Source organism: Neofelis nebulosa, chromosome 1 (genome assembly GCF_028018385.1).
Source record: "Neofelis nebulosa isolate mNeoNeb1 chromosome 1, mNeoNeb1.pri, whole genome shotgun sequence".
Classification (NCBI taxonomy): domain Eukaryota; kingdom Metazoa; phylum Chordata; class Mammalia; order Carnivora; family Felidae; genus Neofelis; species Neofelis nebulosa.
Window position 1 is genome coordinate 55,860,858 of NC_080782.1, and position 13,314 is coordinate 55,874,171.

Below are 13,314 nucleotides of genomic sequence, written 5' to 3' on the forward strand. Positions count from 1 at the left end.
TGAGCCCCATGTTGAGCTCTGCACTGAATGTGGAGCCTGCTTGATATTCTCTCTCTCTTTCCCTCTGCCCCACTCCCCCCACTCACTCTCTCTCTCTCTCAAATATAAAAATAAGTTACATTTAAAAAAAAGGAAAACAACAACAACGAAAGATACAATGTTCACAAAACACTTCTAATTTAAGGAAAGATCATGAAGTGGATTTCAATATTTTTTCTAATATTTTATTTATTGTTGAGAGAGAGTGAGACAGTATGAGCAAGGGAGGGGCAGAGAGAGAGGGAAACACAGAATCTGAAACAGGATGCAGGCTCTGAGCTGTCAGCAAAGAGTCCAACAAGGGGCTGGGACTCAGGAACTCTGAGATCATGACTTGAGTCGAAGTCAGATGCTTAATCAACTGAGCCACCCAGGCACCTCATTAAAGTAAAGAATACTTGTAAATAAAATAACAATAAAACCACAATTAGACATAATCTTAATTCTAGACTCTAGTCACCTCATTGCCATACACAAAAAAGTTTTGACTTGCAAAATAAATCCTATATGTCTAATTCCAAAATTTAGTCCATGGTCATTGCCACCACCACCACCATTATCACCACCAGCACTGCTATTTCCTTCTTATTCTCAACCCCCTCAAATATTTGAAAATCTGTAATATGCCAAGTAGTTACCTAGGGCATAGAACTAATAAAAAATGAATTTTGGCTACAATTTCAAGTCTGTTTTTCCTGAGTTCTCAACTACTTAATTTATTAAAAATTATGACTCAGGGCACCTGGGTGGCTCAGTCAGTAAAGCTTCTGACTCTTAGTTTTGGCTCAGGTCATGATCTCACAGTTTCGTGAATTTGAGCCTCATGTCAGGCTCTGAGCTCACGGCACAGAACCTGTGTGGGATTCTCTCTCTCCCTTTTTTCTGTCCCTCCCACCTGTGCTGTCTCTATCTCTCCAAAATAAATAAATAAAATTAAAAAATATAAAAATTTAAAAAATATGCCTCTACAATTCCAAATGCACTAAACATAATTTTAATAAATGGTTTTAAGTCATATATAGACTTAAAAAAAGTTATTTCAGTTCTTAAACACACTGTTTAGACTTATATTTTTAATCAAATATAGCACTTAATAGCCTTACTTTTGAGCATAAAAATAATCTTTAAATGACACTTTTTATTTTGAGATATTTGTAGATTCACATGCAGTTTTAATAAATAATACAAGAAGATTCCCTTATACTCTATCCAGTTTCCTTCAATATGTCTAAACTAATAGTACTATGTCACTACTGGAATATTGACATTGATAAAGGCAAGATACAAATGATCTCATCACCACAATCCCTTCTGGTGCCTTTAGGTAGCCACACCTACTTCCCTATTCATCCCTCTCTACCTCATCCCTAATCCCTGACAGCCTCTACTCTGTTCTCCATTTCTATAATTTTGTCATTTCAATAATGTTATATGAATAGAATCATACAGCATGTAATTTTTTGGGATTGGCCCTTTTTTTTTCTTTACTCAGTAATAATTCCTTGGAAAATCCAAGTTTTTCTGTGTATTGATAGCTTATTCTCTTTTATTGCTGAGTAGAATCCCATGGTATGGTTGTATGACAGTTTGTTTAACCATTTACCATTGGGAGAACATCTGGGTTGTTTCTAGTTTTGGGGGTATCATGAATAAATCTGATGGAATGTTCATGCACAGATTTTAGCCTCAAAACAGCTTTCATAAGAGACTCTTAAAAACTGAGAACAAACTGATGGTTGATGGGGGGTGGGAGGGAGGGGAGTGTGGGTGATGAGCATTGAGGAGGGCACCTGTTGGGAGGAGCACTGGGTGTTGTATGGAAACCAATTTGACAATAAATTTCATATTTAAAAAAGCTGAGAAGAAACTGAGGGTTGATGGGGTGGGAGGGAGGGGAAAGTGGGTGATGGGAATTGAGGAGGGCACCTATTGGGATGAGCACTGGGTGTTGTATGGAAACCAATTTGACAATAAATTTCATATTTAAAAATATTCTGGAAAAAAACAACAACTTTCATTTATTTCTGGTATAATCCTCAAGTGTGCAAATGCTGGATCACATGGTAGTTATGTGCTTAGTCTTATAAGAGACTGCTAATTATATTTCAAATACTTCTAAACTATTTGCCAAATGGGTATGCCATTTTACATCCTCATCAGCAACATATTAATGATCTAGTTTCTCTTCATTCTCACCACCATTTGATGTCATTCTTCATTTTCGGTATTCTGATATGTAATATCTCACTAGTTTTAATTTGTTTCCTTCAAGCAAATAAAGTTGAATATCTTTTTTGTTCGCTATCATCTTTGGTGAAATGTTTCTCCATTGTTCATGTCTTTTGCTCATTTTCTTTCTTTTCTTTTTTTGTATTGCAGGGTTTTGAGAAATCTTTGTATACTCTAAACACTAGTTCTTTGTTGTATAAATGATTCACAAATATTTTCTCCCATTCTGTTTCTTGTGTGTGTGTGTGTGTGTGCGTGTGTGTGTGTGTGTGTGTGTGTGTGTTTGCACATGCGTATGTGAGAGAAAGAAGCGGAGAGACTTGTTTTTTCCTCCTTTTTATAGGGTCTGTTGCAGAGCAAAGGCATTTAATTTTGAAGAGGTCCAACTTATTTATTTTTCCTTTTTTGAATCATGTTTTTGGCATCAAATCTAAAACTCTCTCCCTACTCCTAGATCTAAAGATTTTCTCCTATTTTTTCTAAAATCTTGTTTTTACATTTTAAGTCTGTGATCCATTTTGAGTTAATTTTTGTACAAGGTGTGAAACTTAGACTGAGGTTGGTTGGTAGATTGATTGTTTGAGTTACCTATAGTTGTCTAACTTTTCCAGCACTATTTTTTAAAATATTTTATTTATTTATTTTTAAGACAGAGAGAGACAGAGCATGAGTGGGGATGGGACAGAGAGAGAGGGAGACACAGAATCTGAAGCAGGCTCCAGGCTCCGAGCTGTCAGCACAGAGCAGGACGCAGGGCTTGAACTCACGAACTGTGAGATCATGACCCGAGCCGAAGTCGGACGCTCAACCGACTGAGCCACCCGGGCGCCCCTCCAGCACTATTTATCAAAAAGACAAATTGAATTGCTTCCCCTATTGAAATGTTTTTGCTTTTTTGTCTGTAATTAGCTGGGCCTATTCGTTTGGATCTATTTCTGTTCTCTATTTTGTTTCTTTGATCCATGTCTATTCCTCCACCAATTCCATGTTATCTTGATTCATGTAGCCATGTAGCATACTTTAATATTTGATTCTTCCCATACTCTTCTTTTTTCAATATTGTTTGATCTATTTTAGGGTTTGTGCCTTTCCAGATAAATTTCAGAATAAGTGTGTCCATTTCTAATGTCTAATGTCTAATGGACATTTCTATTTAGAATAGTGTGTGTCCACATCTTGCTGAGATTTTGATAGAAATTGCATTAAACCTATATAGATCAACTTATGTTGAATTGACATCTTTGTTATGTTGTCTTTCAATACATAAAGATGTTATTTTTATTCTTTTTTGAGGAAAAGTTTTTCTTTTATTTTTTATCAGCTTTTTGTAAATTTAAGCATGTAAATCCTACACAGCAAATACAATTTTGAAGAGTAAAGTACTCTTCCCCCCCCACCGGGTGATTTTAATTTTATAAACAAGACAGGGGGTGCCTGGGTGGCTCAGTGGGTCAAGCATCTGACTTCGGCTCAGGTCATGATCTCACAACTTGTGAGTTTGAGCCCTGTGTTGGGTGCGGCTGCGTTTCTGCCACTAAGGATGCCCTTCTTTTCTGCACCTGGCTGGTGGCCGGACCATTGAGGGGATGCCGCGGTGATTTTAGGACAAGTCATAGAACCTTGTCGGGCTACAGACATGAGGAGTGACGGATTTACACCAGTCAACCTCCCACCTTCACCATCACACAAGAGAAGAACCTTTTAACTTGCTGTCCAAAGTTCTCTGAGAATTTCTTCACTTTCAGGAGGTCATCTGCATTCTGCCCACAGTGCGCAGGGTGGTGGCCAAAGACCAGAACAAGTCTGACATGCAAACTGCAGGCTCTCAGTTTGACACCAGGGATATCTGTCCAAGTCATCTCCAGTGCACCTGTGAGCCCCCCTGGCGGTGGGGGGAGCATTGGGTCAGGAGGTCGTCAACTACGCTAGAGGTGCAGGAAGTGCCAAAGACCTTTTGAAGTGTGTACCTGACTGTACTACTGAAGTTTTGTGTTTCTGTGAATGCACCATTCTTTTGGAAATTTCTCTGAGGACAAACAAGGGACTTAACAGAGCTGTGTGTGAAAAGCAAATTGCTCTTCCAGAAACAGTATGTAGAAGTTTCATTTTTGCAAGGTGTTAGAGAAACTATAGCACTGTTTATCCAAGGTGTTAACTATTGTGTGTCTAGGGCCAGTTAAATATTTAAATTTTGATAGAAATCTACTGAAGGCATATATCAGATTATATAAATACTGGGAATGCGAAGCTGATTCATTTATCTGGCTCCACATAGATATTTTTGTTTTGTTTTGTTTTGTTTTGTTTCGTTTGATCCTGATCATTCTGGACTTTGTAAAGCATATCTTAAAGTACATTTGCTGTAGAGTGAGATAGAAATGATTTTGAGCCCTCGTCCTACTGCAGAGTAGATGAATAACTGTAGCCGGTTAACCCTTTGATCAATGTTCCCGTATCCTACATGGGATAATGATATCTGCTTCCTAGGAAGGTGGATCTTAATTGTGATGATTAAATGTAGTACTTAGAAAATAGCATTTGATGACTGGTACCTTATCACTCATAAACTTATAGGAAGTGAGAAGTTATTGATATGATGGTACCAAGTAAACAGCGGTACAAAATATGATGAGACAATCAGGATTATAAAGTAAATATGGTATCATTTTAGACGTTTCACAGTCCACAATCTTCCCTTTAGTTTCAGCTCTGTTTCTATTATTTTTCTTCTAAAATGCAAATACTCCTGAGCAAAATAAGACATTAAAACTTTAGTAGAGAGGTGCCAGGTGGCTCAGTTAGTTTAGTTTCCAACTCTTGATTTCTGCTCAGGTCATGATGTTGTGGTTTGTGGGATCGAGCCCTGTGTTGGGGTCCACATTGACAGTGTGGAGACTTCTTGCTATTCTCTCTCTCCCTCTCTTTCTGCCCTTCCCTTACCCATGCTGTCTCTCTCTCTCTCTAAAAATAAATAAATTAACATATATATATATACATATATACATATATGTATATGCATTAAAATATATTTATATATTTGTGATATATATTTTAATTATATATAATTATATAATTTATATATAAATCATATATAAATTTTAATATATATTATATATATTAACATATATATTAAAATATATTAAAACTTTAGTAGTTACACATAAAATTTTATAAATTGCTCTAGGGAAATAGTTTTTATATGCATCATTTTATCATATGAGAAAATATTTGTATTTTTGTTTGTTTATTTATTAATTTCTTTATTTGATTTATTTTTTAAGTTTACATCCAAGTTAGTTAGCATATACTGTAATAATGATTTCAGGAGTAGATTCCAGTGATGCATTCCCTACATATAATACCCAGTGCTCATCCTAATATGTGTCTTCCTTAATGCCCCTTGCCTATTTAGCCCATCCCCCCACCACAACCCCTTCAGCAATCCTCAGTTTGTTCTCTATATTTAAGAGTCTCTTATGTTTTGTCCCCCTCTCTGTTCTTATATTATTTTTGCTTCCTTTCCCTTATGTTCATCTGTTTTGTGTCTTACATTGCACATATGAGTGAAGTCATATGATATTTGTCTTTCTCTAATTTTGCTCAGCATAATACATTCTAGTTCCAACCATGTTGTTGCAAATGACAAGATTTCATTCTTTTTGGTTACCAAGTAATACTCCATTGTGTATATATATATATATATATATATATATATATATATATACTACTTCTTTACTTTGAAGCATTTCTCAAGAAAGTAAGTTTTGGCATTTGCAACACATGGATGGAACTAGAGGAATTTAATATACAAAACAGATGAACATAAGGGAAGGGAAGCAAAAATAATATAAAAACAGGGAGGAGGACAAAACATAAAAGACTCTTAAATGTAGAGAACAAACAGAGGGTTGCTGGAGGGGTAGTGGGAGAGAGGGTGGGCTAAATGGGTAAGGGGCATTAGCAATCTACTCTTGACATCATTGTTGCACTACATGCTTACTAACTTGGATGTAAATTAAGAAAAATAATAATAATTGATTAATTTTAAAAAAGTAAGTTTTGGTTGAGGAGCCTGGGAGGTAAGGAACTGCCTGTCCAGGCACTGAGGAGAATAGGACAGGACATAGCATCAGTTTGCTTATTTTCTGATAAACATGACCAAAGTATGAGCCACTGGCTTCTCAACCATCCTGCATTTTAGAATCATCTTGGGAATTAAACACACACACACACACACACACACACACACACACCTATGTCAGGGCCTTACTTTGGAGATTCTATTTTGTTTAATTGGTCTGCATTGGGGCCTGTTCATCAGTATTTTTTATCAGTGTTTTTTTGATTTTTCATCCTGCCCTATGATTCTATGCAACTAGGTTTGAAATGCTCTTGCATATAAATTACAGAAACCAAATGGAGTAAAGTGTTCAGGTATTCTGGCATGATCTCTAGATTAAGATTCAAAAGAACCAGGTTCCAATTCTGAATTTTGTGAAAAGAATTTGATTTTTCCAGATTTTCTCCTTCTCATATGGAAAAATAAGATAACTTATTGCATTTAATTCAAAAATTCTTGTGATTCTAAAATACCATGATTCTAAAATCAAAGATATTTCAAATTTTTCCTTCATTGGGCTATTTAGATCAACATTTGCACATAGACTTCATATGACAGATTCCCCCTTAAATAGGAATTTGATTAATGGATGGTTAGAGATAGTTTATATATCCCATCCCCAAAGTAAGCTCTTTCAGACATCCTGAAAGGGTCCTGGGCACTTTTGGGAAAATGACATTTCCCTTTCAGATTCAATATGACCCATCAAATCTGTTCACTTGCTGTCAGCAGAAGTTATTGCCTGATGCTAGACAGGAATGGTCAGAACATTCCTGAATGCTACCAGTTAGCTGTACAAAACTTGACTGTGGGAACAATTCTCCTTTGTTCTCCCAGATTCTGCTCAGACATTATGAACTATTAGCTTTAATTATACTTTTAGTAGTGTGGCTCTGAGAATAAGATTAAGCTACCCTCAAATCTTCTGCAAATATATTGAAAAAATCCAGTCCCACAGTTAGCTTATGTGCTTCAGTAACAGAAAGATGTTACGATGTGTTCTAAAGAGTCCCAAGAAATTATTCCAGAATCTGCGTCAGCTATTTTCTGCTTCTAGAACTATAATGCTTTAATGGATTTCAACTTAACAATGTAGATTTTGATGTTTTGGTTAGATAATAAATGCAAGAAGCTTTAGGGTCAGAGTAGATGAATATGAATACATAAGGATATGTATATGCTTATTTTTTTTTAATTTTATTTTCATTTTAATAATGGGGCAAGGCAGACTTTTAGCTAAAATTATGGCAGTGGAAGCCATATGCACTGCCAAGGGTGCCTGTTTTGGCTTCTCTAAGGGTTGAATCCAGCTGAGAGCATAAACAGGCAATTTCATGAGAGATGGAAAGGCAAGTGCTCCAGTGTCTAAATCAAATAAATATATAGGTAAATGCCTAATGAACCTCTGAAGCAGATGTGGATGATTTTAGTATGCTGTTATACAAAATTATTGGAGAGTGCAAAATAAAATCATTTTAAGGCATAGCACAAGATATGCAAAATGGACAAAATCAAAAAGAAGGTTTTTCCAAATGCTTTTGAACTGAACTTCATTTTAAACTTTTAGCAAATGTATGTCCTGAATGGCTGCTTTCAAAAAATACTTTTAAAGATAATTTAGACTTAAGTTGAACTAAATTTCCAGTTGTTTCAGAGCCTCTTAGAGCCTGTGTTTGTTTGTTTGTTTTTTCATTCAGAGGAACAAAACTTTTAAACTTATTATAATGTCTGTATGTTAGAGTTTAATCTGATACTGTAGAAAAAGAAACAGCCATCATCTTTTAAAGGTTTCCACCTAGTGGTAAAGTTATTACGAGCAAAATGTAGGACCTCAGTTTTTAAAGCAGATTGAAACAGTAACGTTAGTCAAATGTTTCATCCTTAATCTTAAACTGAGAACCATATGTTATATACATTTAAGATGTTAATAGCAAGTGATCCACTAAATAATGTCTTAGAATAAGGCCACTTTTCTTCTCTTAGGTTTTCTAGATTGCTGCCTAAATTGCTGTTAGAGATGCAGTAGCTCTAGGAAAACTACAAGATGTGGTTTGCTTTAGGCTTCATAGAAAGATGCAGCATATAGTCACTTTCTTTAAGATTACAAATAAAATGTTATATATGTGGTCAGATTATTCATAGTGAAGAAGACTGCCTTGAAAATGAGTGAGGTGGTATGAACTCTCGCCATTAAGTATAATCATACAAATTTGGTTTATACCGCCTTTCCAGGTCTCCATTTTATGCTGTGTAAAATGAAGGGTTTGGTATTAAATCAGGGACTATACACCAGTAACCATAGGGCAATTTGGTTTTTATGTATTCTGTTTAATCTGTACATATTAGAGGAGGAGGGTGCAGATGAAGCAGGGAGTTGGGGGTATTTTAACTTTTAGGTAGAACAGCTCCCTATACCATGCCCAGGTCACCATTGAGTCCCTTTGCACACTAGCTGTTGTACTTTTTATGTTAAAACCATCTGCGCTTTGAAGCCATTTGGGTTTGTGGCTCCCATACTGTATGATTTCTAAGGTGACATCTAGATTTAATATATTCCAGGGTTATCTAGGTACCATGGAAAGACATTGTTAATGACTAATATTTATTGAGTTATTATATACCAGACTGTATATAATCTAAATCCTTATAGCCATTCTAGGAAGTAGATATCTATCATTTATCTTTTCCTAATGAGTGAAGAAACCAAGGTTTATGGAAGTTAAATAATTGGCCTGATGTCACATCTCCAGCAAGTGGCAGGACAGGGATCCAGAACGCAAAGTCTTAATACATTTCAAACTAGAGATATGGCAGCTGTATTCTATAGTTGATTAGTCACTTTCCAACTTTCCACCGAGCCTTTTTTTTTTTCAGTGAAATATTATTTATTTATTTATTTATTTTTTAATATATGAAATTTACTGTCAAATTGGTTTCCATACAACACCCAGTGCTCATCCCAAAAGGTGCCCTCCTCAATACCCATCACCCACCCTACCCTCCCTCCCACCCCCCATCAACCCTCAGTTTGTTCTCAGTTTTTAACAGTCTCTTATGCTTTGCGAGCCTTTTTTTTTAAGTTTATTTATTGTGTGAGAGAGTAAGCACGTGTGTGTGCGCACGTTCACGTCCGCCTCCATGGACAGGAGAGGAGTAGAGAGAAGGAGTGAATCCTAAGCAGGCTCCATTGCTGTCATCACAGAGCCCAGTGTGTGGCTTGGACCCACAAACTGAGCGATCATGACCTGAGCTGAAATCAAGAGTTGGATGCTTAACTGAGCCACCCAGGCGCCCCTCTGCCCAGCCTCTCGATATGCCTTCATTTTGAAGATGCTTGCATGGTAACAAAGAGGTCATCTTTTACTTTGTAATGTTTGTTATATCGTTGTGCCTACTGTGATTTATATAATTGAAACATATTTGGATAAAGATAGGAGCGAAGATAAAGGCAAAGAATTGACATAAGTTTTTTTTTTTCCCCAAAAGATTCTGTCTGAACTTCAGTATTGATTTGTGTAACAAAATGTTACAAAGCATTTAGAATAAAATTGAAAATACCTCTAAAACAAATACTGCATTTGGGTGACATACATTTAGGAAACTGGTCCTGTGTTTGTAAGGCTAATATTTGTTTACCAGTGAGACCAAAGAGTTCCTTTAATCACATGATCAAGTGCAAGAAATGTGGGTTTTAAATGTTAACATTATTTAAGGCTATCTCCTCGTCTAAATATACATTTTAGCAACATATTTGGTACATTGGCAAGGGAAAAAGTGACGAGTAACTAATCTCGATTCTTCCTGTGGACAGTCACATCTTCGATTCACAAATCCAGTGACTAAAATGAAAAGATTACTTCAGAAACTTGCATGTAACATGGCATATTCAACAAGATTTGTTGTACATTAATCATACTCAATGTGTGCAATTCATATCAGTTCATTGTAAAAGAAAGGGCAACTGTAGTGACTAAAATTTTCACATTGCTTTTCCAGTAGTGTTTTACTCTGTGGTTTTCATATAGAAATTGTTGAAGTCTGCTTTAAAATGCCGAAGAAATTCTAAGCACATTCAGGCACCTGTGCTCATTGTGCATTTGAAATTGCTCCGTGCTCTGCTCTGAATAAACTGACCACTGAGGTTAATAGTAATCAAGGTAGGGCTTTCTGACCTACTGGAAATTTAGATCTTAACTTACTTTGTACTGCAGCATCCTGTGCTGGTCCTCTGAGGATTTACCACAAGCTGTAGAAAGCAGTTATGAGTTTGGGAAGAGGTAAAGCCAGAGAAGGCAAATCAGCTTCCTAAAATTTTCCTGTTCTCTTTTTTAACATTGGCGCTTCCCTCCACAATGAGTTAACAGAATGAGGTAGAGAAAATTCTCCCACAGTTTGGGAAGTTGAACCTCTTTCTTCGCTTAGGTGATAGCCCTGACACTTCACACAGAGGGCTAATTTACATTTAATGCTCTGGAAATTAATTACAGAGAATAAAGATAATTGTAAAAGCACCCCCTATATGCACTTCCAAAAATAAACAAACAAACCACATCATGATTACTAAGCAGCCATCTAATGCTTAATTTTATGCACAGTGGGAAGGGCACCAGTAGTCTGGAAACGGATGGAGGGAAGAGAAGAAAAAAAATACTAATTTGAAATATGTCACAGCAGAGGCAGTTTTATGTGGTAATGACCTGCAGCTTTCCCAGCAGGAGTAGAAGTCCTCAAAGCCTTATGCATGGAGTCCAAGGACGTGTTTACTGGATTTTGGGTCTAGCCAGTCAGCCAAATGACTTAAATGATGATTTGACCAAGTTCGAGACTTTTTCCTATGCCAGTGGGTGGATATGCCTGTCATAAGTGCATTGTTTTTTTTTTTAAGTGCATTGCTTTTGCTATTATGAACTGGTTGTGTCTCATTGCAACAAATTCCCTTGACTAAATTTATACTTTCATATAGAAGACTGAGACTTGTTTGCCTGGAGAGGAGGAGTCACAATGTGATCAAATTCATATTTGATATTGTTTTAGAAAATTTGAGTGTAGAGCTATGTTTGTTTTCAATGCTGCAGTTAACTTCAGTGGGGCAAATAAAACCCTTTGTCAGATGTCCCTGCATGGAATCTACCAAAACATTTATTAGAATTACGATGCATAGAGGGCAGGAAGGAAAAGTAACATGAGTAAATAACTAGTGTTCATGTGTCAGATTATCAATGAGAACTTCATTCCCTAATTTCTATTTAAAAAAAAAAAAAAAAAAAACTTTCTCCCCTACTTTCTCAACTACAAACTGGGTGGCTAAAATCAACAGTTTATTCTTTAACAGTTTTGGAAGTTGCAAATTAAAAAATTGGTATTGCTGGGATGAAATCAAGATCTCGGCAGGGCCACCTTCCCCCTGGAAGCTATTGTAGAGAATCTGTTTTCTCCTCTTCCATTTTCCACTGATGGCCAGCATTCCTTTTCATGTGGCTATATCACTCCAATTTCTGCCTCCATGGTCACATTGTCCCCTCTCTCATGTCTACAGTTTATCTTTGCCTCTCTCTTGTAAGAACACTTGTGATTATAATTTTTTTTTTTTAACATTTATTTATTTTTGAGACAGAGAGAGACAGAGCATGAACGGGGGAGGGTCAGAGAGAGAGGGAGATACAGAATCTGAAACAGGCTCCAGGCTCTGAGCAGTCAGCACAGAGCCCGACGCGGGGCTCGAACTCACGGACCGCGAGATCGTGACCTGAGCCGAAGTCGGACGCTCAACCGACTGAGCCACCCAGGCGCCCAACACTTGTGATTATAATTAAGGACATTCTGGAAACTCCAGAATAATCTCTCCATTTAAAGATCCTGAATTTAATAACATCTCTAAAGTCTCTTTTGTTATAAAAGGTAAAATTCACAGACACAAAGGATTAGGATATGGACATCTTTTGGGTGAGGACATTATTCAGCCTGCCATGGTCCACTGTCTGGCCAAGAATGACTCCCATCCATCCCACATGCAAAATATATCCATCCCATCCCAACATCAACAGAAGTCTCAACTTCTTAGAGTATTACCTCAAGTATGAAATCTCATCTAAATATCATGAGCTCAAAAGTCTCAAATTGCACCATCTAAATAACTCAAAAATGAGTTACGGTCTGAATATTATCCAATCTGTGGCAAAATTCTTATCAATTTCTAGATCTGTGAATTAGGAAACAAGTTATCTGTTCCTAAAATACAGTGGTGAGACAGGCCTAGGATAACAGTTATCTGCTTTCCCAATCCAAAAGGAGGGAAATTTAAGGAAAAAAGGAGTCACAAGCCCCAGAGCAATTTCAAGATCCAAATAGGCAGTGTTCATTAGATTTCAAGAACTGAGAATAATCCTATGTGGTTTGAGGAGCTCTGTCTTTCGGCCCATGACTCTGGCCTCTGTGTACACACATCTGCCCTTTACTCATGTATACATGGCTCTGGCATCTCTCCACTTAGAGTTATATTTCTTTCATTTTATCCCCTCTTTGTCCCTTTCAGGCCAAGATGGCAGTGTGTCTGCTGGTAAATATTCCTCAAATCCTGTGTGTCTCCAGGATCCCCTATATCACAGAGATGTACAGTAATAGATAAGAGAGTCCTTCATACGTCTTTTCTGAATAATCCCATCTTTATTTGTGGCTTCTGCTCCGATGGTTGAGTGGATCCCTGAGTCACATGCTTATGTTCTTTAAGGAGACCTCTGTGAGAGAGTACTCTGAACTTTTGATTGTTTTAAGTGGTAAAGATTGTTTTAAGTACTTTAAGAAGTAGCCAATGGTTGTCCAACCACACCCCTAGCTTTATATTCAGAGTTCATTTTCCTCACAGTAAATCTCAAGTTTAGAATCTTTTGCAATCTGAAGAGGCTGAGAATTTTCCAAATCGTCAAGTT